Genomic DNA, 10,635 nt, shown 5'->3' on the forward strand with positions numbered 1-10,635 from the left:
GTTTTGGTTCAAATAATTCTAAGTTTCCCTCTAGAGTGTTTTAGGTACATTTTTCTGACTGCTAAACAAAGCTGGAAATCATTCAATAATATTAATAACCGTGATATTGTTTCTTTTACAGTGCATTAATATGATAATATTAACTATTTTCTCCATGCATTTGTTGAATTAAATAAATATTTTAATTGATTTAGATTTATTTTGTAGTTCTACATGTACGTAAATCGATACCATGTATCAGTGGTAGGCTACTATATTTTTATGCTTCTATTTGGAAAAAATGGCATTTCATATGCATTTATTGTAAAGTGATATGTTTATGTGAGGTCTCAGATTGCAGTGGGTAACTCGTGAATGAGCTGGAGATGAGAATAAGATCGCAGACTAATGTAGTTGCTATTACAACCAGCTAATGACTCAATACTTATTTCTGGTTCACAGTGACTAATAAACCTCCTCAATCCAGCTGAATGAGTTGATTTCAGATTGACTGGCTTTAATGTTGTGGATGTGTTTTATTGGTCACTGAGGAACACGAATAACTCTGTTTTAATGACGCTTTCAGTCAAACTCGCGCTGCTGATAAAGACGGCATTTAGCGAGGACGCATTAATTTGATCAAAAGTGACATTACAGACATTTATAATGTTGCAAATTATTTCTATTTCAAATAAATGCTGTTCAAAATTTAACTAATGAGCAAATACATTATAAAACCATATCCAAACTGTGTTTTTGCCTTACCCTAAAATGCCACGGTAAGCCTATAATGATTATTTATATTTTAGAGCTGTCGAGACGGATTTGGCGGGAAACTGCATTCTTCCTTCATTCCTCCTTTAGTTTTTTTTAAATTCAGCTTTCCATCACAGGAATAAATTACATTTTTAAATATATTTAAATAGAAATCAGTTATCTGAATTGTAATATTATTTCACCATTTTTAAATGTACTTTTTGGTCCAATATATGCAGCCTTGGTGAGCAGGAGAGACTTCTTTCAAAAACATAAACAGAGCCAAGCCATATAGAAAGATACTTTATACTTTATTGTCATTTCTATGTCACATAGAAACGAAATTGTTTCACACGTCCATGTAATGGACGGAACACAGGAAGCGTGCGGATCCATCTGCAAGGCTTTATTAACAGAGACGTGGTCAAAAACAGGCATAGGTCAGACAATGGCAAACATAATCGAGATACAAGGCAAAGGTCCAGGCAGGGGCGAACAGTATCCAACTGGGCAAGACTCGAGGGATAATCCAGGTACACAGGCAGTGATCAGAACACGGGGAAACAGACAAGGCAAGACGAAGAAAACAAGGAAAACAAGACACTAGGCTCGGTAAGGCAGCTATCGCTAGATGAGTGATAAACGCAGAACAATACACGGCGATCTGAACAGGAACTGAGAGAGTGTTAAATAGAGTGTGTAATGGCTCTCAGGTGAGTGTGTGATTAGTGACGGCTGTGTGATCAGTGAATTCAGCTGTGTAAGTGCAATGGATGATGGGAACTGTAGTCCGGAGTGACATGTAACGGTCTGTGTAGTGTGAGAGTCAATGTAAAGGTAGAGTGACCTCTAGTGGCAATCGGCCGGAAGGCCACAGACCGGATTCGTGACAGTCCACAGCTTACAGTTCAGTGCATTAGAAGACAAAAAATATTTCAGTAAAATTATTTAAAATAATAAAATATAAATATTCTAGTAAAATTATTTAAAATACTCTGCATGTGTTAAAAATAATGAACTACAATAAAATCACAAACTCTGATTTAGCAGCCTGATTGCTGTTGGAAGAAAGTTATTCAACAGCCGAGTTGTTCTATGCTGCGGCATCTTTTTCCTGACTGCATCAGTGTAAACAGTTCATAAAATGGATGTGTGCAGTCCTTCAGGATGCCACCAGCTCTCTGCACACAGTGCTCTCCTGTAGCTGTGGCAGAGAGACACCGATAATTTTATCCGCTGCTCTCACAATCTAGAGACCGCAAGACTTGAGGATGCAGGACTGTTTTAATAATGTAACAACAATGCATTGCATGCACAGTCGGCCTATATAATATGCCATGTTTACTGGCACAAAACAACTGTGTGGCTTGAGTTCTTCTCCTCTAAATAATCTCGCTGGAGACAGGGAAAGACCAAGAAAAGGACTGCGGTCGGTGAGACTCTCAGAAATGTTTACATGGATCAGCTTTTCAGTCTGATGTGGCAGGAGTGGAATCGTATCAGGAAATAGTTGGGAAAAGACACTGTCCGTGGCATGTCTATTGAGCAACATGAGTGTTTTTTTAATATGAGACATGATTCGGTCTAAGCGCTGCTGAAGGCCTCGGTTCAGTGTTGAGAACTAAACATGAGTCTGGCGGAGTGATACGTACAGAATGACCGCTGTTTGTTTATCTGCAGATGATTAATATTATTACTGATGGCCAAACCACAAGTGGGTAATTACTGCCATACATACATGTCTCTTTATTCTTTTGTCAAGAGCACAATGTGGTTGATAAAACAATAGTAGCAAGTCAAAGCTTAAATCTACACTATGTCATTTTTTTGCTCTAAATTAAGAAAATGTAAATAATACACAAGTACATCATAAAACCATAATCTAAAACGCGTTTCTGCACTAAATCACAACTGTAAGGCTATAATACGCCTATTTTTAGTATTTATTTATATATAATCAATATTTACATTATAAAGCTGTCGGGACGGATTTCCCGGGAAACTGCATACTTCCTCATTTGCATTTCAGCCACACTCGTAAAAGAAGGAAAGAAGGGTAGGCTATAAACAAGTGATGAGAGAAACTAATCTTTATGAATCAAATGAATGAACCGCAAAATTATTCACTGTTTCGAAGCGCTGGAACTGACTTCGACAGTTTGATACGCGCTCCAAATCACTGGTTCAAAACAAATGATTCAAAAGGGTTTCGAAGCTTCACTAAGCAGTGCTTAGAAAGCGCCCATAACTATTATAAGCAGTGGAAGATGTCATAGCTAGTAGCTTGAATTCAAAACAAATTAACCTTGAACCGAAAAGAGTTTAAAAGTAGAACGCGAAAGCTCCCGCAATAAGACACGAATCAACATAGTTTGCGTAGAATCACATTCGACTAGTTCACAAATCAATGTTTATAACAATACCGATCTCTAAACCAGTTACCACTTTGGTCAACTTAACTATAAATAGCATAGGTAACAGTTTCCACAATTTCACCTAATCAGATATGAATCAACCGTTATCTCTAATAGGCCTATGTCAGCTGCCAAGCACATTTGTAACATTATAAAACAATTCATTTCACAAGCCAAAACAACATTGGAATATAAGCAGCTTACCTTCTCATTAGACATATTTCTTGAATATCTGTCGTTTCATTTTGATGTCGTTAGTGAAATTCGCGCTAAATAAAGCGTACAACTGTTATTACACTCTAAAAAATGCTGGGTTGTTTCAACCCAACTTTGGGTCAAATATGGACTAACCCAACCATTGGGTTAAATTTTTACATTATATTTTTATCCCAAACGTTGGGTTAGTCCATATTTGACCCAAAGTTGGGTTGAAACAACGCAGCATTTTTTAGTGTATAATCACAGCGGCACCGCGCGAGATTCAAAAAAATCAGATTAATCCGTGCCGCATTGAAACTCGTAACGCCCAAAACAGTCTTCCTCCGCGAGTTACTTGTAGAGTTTCGTGCTTTAACCGCTAAAAGTTTCAAAGTTAGCATCGCTTTCAGTAAATATTAAAATGCATCACACTTCAAACTGTTTAAACAGGCATTTTGCCTTTCCATTCCATGCTGATTTATTATCATTAGTATATGATAATATACCTTTTCATCTCTTCTCACCTGAGAAGAGATGATGCCAACCCCTCAGAGGACCTCAGATGATGCCAACCCTGAAACAACATACAGAACTAACACATTTTGCTATAAGTTTGATTGCATCATATAATAATTGCTGTTAATAGTGTTCATCGTCTGTTTTATTACGTCTTAAATTGATTTTTCCGTACATTTCTGCCATATGTACATTAACTGACAGTCACCACTGATAAGCTACCACTAAATATTGTAGAAACTTAATTTGCTGTAAAGTTGCTTTGCAATGATTTGTATCGTGAAAAGCGCTGTACAAATAAACTTGACTTGACTTGACTAGTACATAAATAGGCTATGACACAATTTAGACAGCTCAAATAACACATTTTATATACAAAATAATTAAAATAACCACTTTAACAACAATATGAGCTTCACATCTTGACATTTAAACCCTCCAGAAAATCAGCTGTAAGTGCTGCAGTGTAAACATTATTGATTGTTGTTTTTCTGTGATCATTGATAGCACAGATGCCCAGAGCTGAACTGCTGGTTTATGTGCTTGTAAAGGTTGCGTATTTCAGCATCATAGATATGCATTTCCATTAGATGCACTTTGTCTCAAACCGATTGGCTCGTGTTGTACTTTAATCATGAAGCCTCAGACTGTGCATCGGATTTGAGGTTTCGCAGATTTGGCAGGGAGTTGCACGTTACATGAAACGCTGATTCGCTCCAAAGTGTAAATAGCAGAGAACATTGTGATTAAATGCTAGTTGCCAGATGGATCGGTGTTTCTCTGATGGGCCTGTTACGCCGCACAACCTCAAATGTGAATCTGCGGTCTGGAGGACGTCCAAACAGCATCTCAGCGCTGCCAGACACTTCCAGATTCCTACAAATGATCATTAGAAGAGTCAGTTTAGGCCTCAGCATCGCTACTTGTACTTAGTTCCTCCCAAACACTGCAACCTTTATTTCATTTTCAGAATACCTCATTTGATAGCCATAATTTGCTTTCAGGTTTCAGTTTCAACAAGCTTACAGCTACAGTTTTCCTCCTGAAATATCATGTGAATGAATGTCTTGACAATATATTTAAAAACAATAAAAGATTATGAACGTCATCCAAGCTCCTATTATATTGCAGATTTTTTTTGTGTGGAAGTAAATGCGACTTTTGGAAGATACTGCACACTATTGTTAATTTGTATTTTTTTTTTCTTTGAAAGGAATTAATACTTTTATTTAGCAAGGACAAATTAAATTGATCAAAGTGCCAGTGAAAATTTAATTTTTATTATTTTATTGATTTATAATGTTACAAAAGAATTCTGTTTCAAATAAACGCTGTTCTTTTGAACTTTCTATTCATCAAAGAATCCTGCAAAAATAAAATGCATCGTGGTTTCTACAAAAAATATAAAGTGGCACAACTGTTTTCAACATTGATAATAATAATAAATGTTTCTTGAGCAGCAAATCAGCATATTAGAATGATTTCTGAAGATCATGTGACACTGAAGACTGGAGTAATGATGCTGAAAATACAGCTGCGCATCACAGAAATACATTACAGTTTAATAGAGATTCACATAGAAAACAGCTATTTTAAACTGTAATAATATTTCACAATTCTTTCTGTATTTTTGATCAAATAAATGCAGCCTCGGTGAGCAGAAGAGACTTCTTTCAGAAACATTTTCAAAAAATCATAATTATTTCAAACGTTTGCACATTTTTCATTTAAATCTAATTAGTAGTATTTCAGTGCATGACACAGATTTGCAACAGCAAACAAATGATAAATTGTAATAAATATTAACATAACTAGATGACACACACTCAACTTTTCATCACATGAATCTGCAGTAAATCACCACTTATTAGTTAAATACAAGTATAGTTTAATTAAAAGTGAAATCTAGCATCTCGGATGCATGTAATCTCTCTTAAACACATGAAAAAACAGGGGCATCTGGGAAGCCATCACTCATTTTTATATTACCCTAATGACGTGGAGCTCATAACATGGGTCGTTTAAATGAAAGACTGATTTGAGAGGCACTTTATTGCTCTTGACTGAACGCAGCACAGCGATTAAGAGACGTTCACACACCACACGTTCTGTGCTTTACTCTATTTGTTGGTCTATGAGCATGTGTGTCAGACGGACAAAATATATAGGCCATATTTAAGATTTATGCATTTGGGTTGCACAGTTTTAACATTAACAAACTAATAAATGTAAACCCTGAACACAAAATGACCTAAAGAATGAGAGAATGGTTAGTTTTTTGTTCCTTTGAACTGTTGTTTTTATATTATTTATAAATAAAAATAAATATTGTATGTTTTGAATGATCTAATGATTTAATTTCTTATTTTAATTTTGTTTATATATTTAATTTGATCTACTTTTTTAAACAATTGTATTTAATATTTTATTTTATCTATTTTTATTTTAAACAATTTTACAAATATGCAGCTCATTGTGTTTGTTTTATTATTTATGTGTTATCTAAAATGGATGGAAATTTTATATGCAATATGAATAAATAATAAATTAATAAAATAATTTATATTAATAAATATATATAAATCCAATTACGTAGATCGTACATTTAGACCTAAATATGTTTTTTATTGTAAAAGTTAAACTGCTTTTAAATGTTACTTAAATGTGACAATGCACATTTTATCTGATCTAATACTTATTTTAAATAACTGAATATTCTTATATTTTCTCTGATTTATTTTTGTGGTAATTTTAAAATTAAATTTTTTAGATTTCCTATTATCTAAATCCTTATTTTTTTATTTTAAATTATTATTTTTTTATTTTCTATGATCTATTTTTTCATAATTGTTTATATTCACTGTTTTCTAAATCTTTATTTTTTATTTTAAAATATTACAAATATATATTTTATTATAAAATATTATTTTTAAAAATATATATTTTCTGTTATCTCATTTAAAAAAAATTTTTAATGATCTAACTTATATTTCAAATTATGAATATTTTATATATTTCATATTTTTATACCATTTTTGTGTATTTGCATGTAATAAATGTAACTTAAATGTGACAATGCACATTGTTTCCAGCGTTATATATTGGAACAGAAGTCATTATTTCGTGTTCTAATGTCTTTGAAATCCCTACTGAATGATTTCCTCAAAGTTTAATGTTCAGAGTCACTTTAAAGTGATGTTCTGGACACTTGTTCCTTCTACCTGTGACTGAACACATGAACGCGTCCCGTGTGAACGACTCCTTACACTGCACTGAACACCAGCAGTGACCGGAGGTGCTTCAGTGTCAAAGGTCAAAGCTGAAGGTGCTTTAGGGTCAAAGGTCATAGCTAAAGTAGCTGTGTCTGCTCTGTGAGCTAATCTAAGACTTTTTGTGTTTATTTGAGCTGTTATTTATATATTAGTTATACATAATAATAATAATAAATAATGTACATTTGTATGATTTAATTATTTAATTTGTCTTATTTAATATATATATATATAATTTGATCTAATTTTAATTTTGATAGTTATCTGTATACTTTATATGATCAAGATTTTATTCTATTATCTTTTTTTGTTTTAAGTTGTTTTAAATTTTCTGATCTAATTTATTTTAAATAATTGATTTTATTATTATAAATGATCTACTTTTTATTTTTTGACAATTATTTTTATACTTTCTGTGATTTATATTTTATTTATTTCAAATATTTACTTGTACTTTTTATAATTTAATTTTTATTTTAAATTATTGTTTACATTTTGTTGTTTACATTGTTTACATCTAATTTATTTTAAAGAATTGTGTTTTAATATTTTAAATAATTTGTTCTATATTTCATATTTTTTTTATATTTTGTGATCTACTATATTCGAAACAATCCTTCATATGATCTATATTTTATTTCAAATAAATATATTTTAATATCATTTATTTTTAATATATTTTATATGATCTAATGTTTATTTTAAAAAGCTGAATATTCTTATTTTCTCTGATTTATTTGTGTGCTAATTTTACATTATTATTTTTAGATTTTCTATGGTCTATTTTTTTCAGAATTGTTTTATATTTTATGTTATCTAAATCTTTATATATATATATTTATGATATATGATCTACTTTTAAATCATTTTCTATGATCTCTATTTTAAATTGTTGTTTTTTAATATTTCAAATGATTCATATTTTATATATTTCATATTTTTTATACTATTTTTGTGCATTTGTAATACATGTAATATATCTGTGTAAGTTTCATCTTCAGGTCAGTATCTACCGACAGGACAAATCTATTCATGCAGATTTCTCACACAATGCAGAATGTCAACATTTTAAATAAATAACACCACGTCCGTCTCGTAGATCATATGCATTCATTTTACCTTTTTACATTCTCATGCTTTAATTCAGAGCAGCACGCGAGCCGCCGTTATAAAGACCACCCGCTTTTTCCTGCGAGCAAAGAGGAATCGGGAGTTTTTAAGAACAATTCTTATTTGTCTTTTATGCTTGTCTTTCTGGATGTGGTTGAAATGAGCCATAGGCTTTCGTGGCAAAACAAAATGTGCTTCCATTGAAAGTATTCTCAGACAAACCGCATCTATGGACGCCGCGGGTCAGTCTGTGACACATACACAACCTATTTGTGACCCTGCAGCACAAAAGCAGTGCTAAGTCACTGGGGTATATTTGTAGCAATAGCCAACAATACATTGTATGGGTCAAAATTATCCATTTTTCTTTTATGCCAAAAATCATTAGGATATTAAGTAAAGATCATGTTCCATGAAGATATTTTGTAAATGTCCTACCGTAAATATATCAAAACGTAATTTTTGATTAGTAATATGCATTGCTAAGAACTTCATCTGAACAACTTTAAAGATGATTTTCTCAATATTTAGATTTTTTTGCACCCTCAGATTTCAGATTTTCAAATAGTTGTATCTCGGCCAAATATTGTCCGATCCTAACAAACCATACATCAATGGAAAGCTTATTTATTCAGCTTTCAGATGATGCATAAATCTCAATTTCGAAAAATTGACCCTTATGACTGGTTTTGTGCTCCAGGGTCACATTTATGATAAAAACATACCTTTAGTTCAACATCCAGCTCGCAGACAACATATGCATGTGATCTAACTTGCATAAAGAAACAATGTGCATCTTCCATTACTAGGATTTGGTTCGTGTTGTAAAGCCGCGGCATTGGGAGGAAGTAAAGAGTGAAATGAGGTGAGGTCAAAGGTCAATCCACAACACACGGCTCAAAGTGCCAGACGTTTCATCTAACCGTCACGAATCCAGTGATGTATGACGCTCGGCTCCTGTTTCCAGTGTTATCCTTTTAGATTACAAACACACATTAATATATGCCTTCGTTCTCTTAAAGCATGCCAACTGTTACAAGTGCAATTCATTTCAGACTAAAAATAAACATTTGCATTCATGCATTTGGCAGATGCTTTTATAGAGTGGTGTGGATTATTGTGATGTTTTTATCAGCTGTTTGGACTCTCATTCTGACGGCACCCATTCACTGCTGAGACACTGATGCTACATTTCTCCAAATCTGATGAAGAAACAAACTCATCCTAATCTCTGATGACCTGAGAGTGAGCACATTGAAATCCCCTGGATGTGCTCGAAGAGGAGGATATTGATGAAATCAGAAGATTCAAGCCAAACTCTTGAATGATGTTTTTAAACAGGACTCACCAATTCAGTTCATCTAATGCACTTTTGATAAAGCGAGTCCATAAGTTCGTCTCCAAACTGACCTTCCTGTAATCAATATGTATTGTTCGATCGTTCCAGAAACCACCGCGAGCGCTGAACATCATTCACTGGCTCATTCTCACTGGATCAGATTCAGCCGGTTCTTTCACTGGATCGTAAGGGTGCTGTTTAAACATGGCATAAGCCTGAAAAACCGGGTCCAAAAAAAGTCGGAAAACTGAAATTGCGCTTCTAAAGTTTCCTGTTGATAATGAAGCTTTTAGACAATCACAGACCAATTCACTGTTATTTTCTCCATTCTTGACATGATGCAAAGCAAAAATTCATCTCTTTTAGCACTTGGCAAACGACCGGGGAGTTTGGGTCGTAAAAACACTCAGAATCCTTGAATGACTCGCCATGTGACCACAAGAAACCATCACAGATTTACAGGCAACCGTTGCTGCTCCTTTCATCTGAAGGATGAGTGTTTATTCTGTCACTGAAGTAAATAATACCGAACTACTTACAGAAAACAAGTTCACAAATCTGAAGCTTCAGAGATCGAGTTTTTGTTTCTTTGAGTATCTTTGAGGTCTGTATGAGGTTTTGAGTCAAAACTCTAGCTTGATTGTTGGTCTCAAACATCCAGTTCAAAACTCTCTTAAATGTTTTTTAAACATTAGGTTGGGGCAAGTTGTCACGGGCGTTTTGGAATTTTATACAATTGATTATTAAAATAAAATCTACAGTGATTAAATAGTCGCTAATTTTCATTAGATACTCTTCTCAAATCACTGTCAATAAACAACAGGTTTCCACTGTGACAACGTGCCCCACTATAGAGATCAATGTGTTAAATAAACTCTTCTTTCCTCTGCAATGATGGGTAAATTTATACAGAAAATGACTTTAAGCTTATCACATTATTCTTAAATTTCCTCTTTATATTATTTGGTTCATGCTTTTTTTAAACCATAAACAATAAAAGATCTGTTTATTTTATAAGTAAAAAAGAAAAAAAACCTGTGACAAAATTCTA

The sequence above is a fragment of the Sinocyclocheilus anshuiensis genome, unplaced genomic scaffold (assembly GCF_001515605.1).
Source record: "Sinocyclocheilus anshuiensis isolate Anshui unplaced genomic scaffold, SAMN03320099.WGS_v1.1 scaffold208, whole genome shotgun sequence".
In the NCBI taxonomy this organism is placed as follows: domain Eukaryota; kingdom Metazoa; phylum Chordata; class Actinopteri; order Cypriniformes; family Cyprinidae; genus Sinocyclocheilus; species Sinocyclocheilus anshuiensis.